The sequence below is a fragment of the Propithecus coquereli genome, unplaced genomic scaffold (genome assembly GCF_000956105.1).
Source record: "Propithecus coquereli isolate 6110/MARCELLA unplaced genomic scaffold, Pcoq_1.0 Scaffold2, whole genome shotgun sequence".
Lineage (NCBI taxonomy): Eukaryota > Metazoa > Chordata > Mammalia > Primates > Indriidae > Propithecus > Propithecus coquereli.
In genome coordinates, this window is record NW_012144966.1 from 12,408,545 (window position 1) to 12,409,450 (window position 906).

Here is a 906-nt window from a genome sequence, read left to right on the forward strand (position 1 = left end):
GCCTCCCAAAGTGCTGGGATTATAGGCATGAGCCACCACACCTGGCTGTGAATGAAGTTTTTAATGAACTTTAATAAGAACTCTTTTTTCTCATTTTTATGTATAGCTGTAAAGATGGGACTCACACAAGAAACTTCATAATAAATTCTTTTTAGAAACTGCTATCAGGATAATATATAAGGCTAATGTAGGTGCGGGGAAAGTAAGGTCTTCATACACCTCTAAGAAAGGCTTTATAGAGGACCATTTGATGATGAGTGGAAAAGGCTTTGAAATTCCAATCTTCTGACCAATCATCCTGCTTCTAGGATAAATTCCAGGAATTTTTGCTAAGGAAATAGTCAGGCATGTGAACAAAGATATACGTAAAAGGATGCTCATCACAGAACTGTGTATTATACTAAACACTAGAAAGAACTTACTTATCTAACAGTATGGGATTGATGAAATAAATTACGGTACCTGCTGCGCTGGAACACTATGCTGCCATTAAATAATTATACAGAACAATTTTAAGCCCAAAATGTCCATTACATGTTGTTAAATGAAAGTGGCAGTTGGTATAGCAGTTTATATATTAACAGTTTATCCCATCAGAAGTACTGATACACAGGCACCAAGATGTTGGTGACAGTTGTCTCTGGATCATGAGATTTGGATAGTTTTAATTTAATTTTGTGTGTATGGGTGTTATTTTTTTCTGCAGTTATTATGTAATTTAAAAGGAAGGAGAAATTTGCACAGGGAAATACATGCTTCCTTTTCTCAGAAAAACAGAGAATTATATAATGTAGATCCTCATTTATAATGTAATCTTCCAAGGAAGTCCCTGGCCTAGTGTGTATAATTTTCCATTGCTATAACTCTTATGCCATCTTCTGGTCTAAATACAATTCAACTACTTGG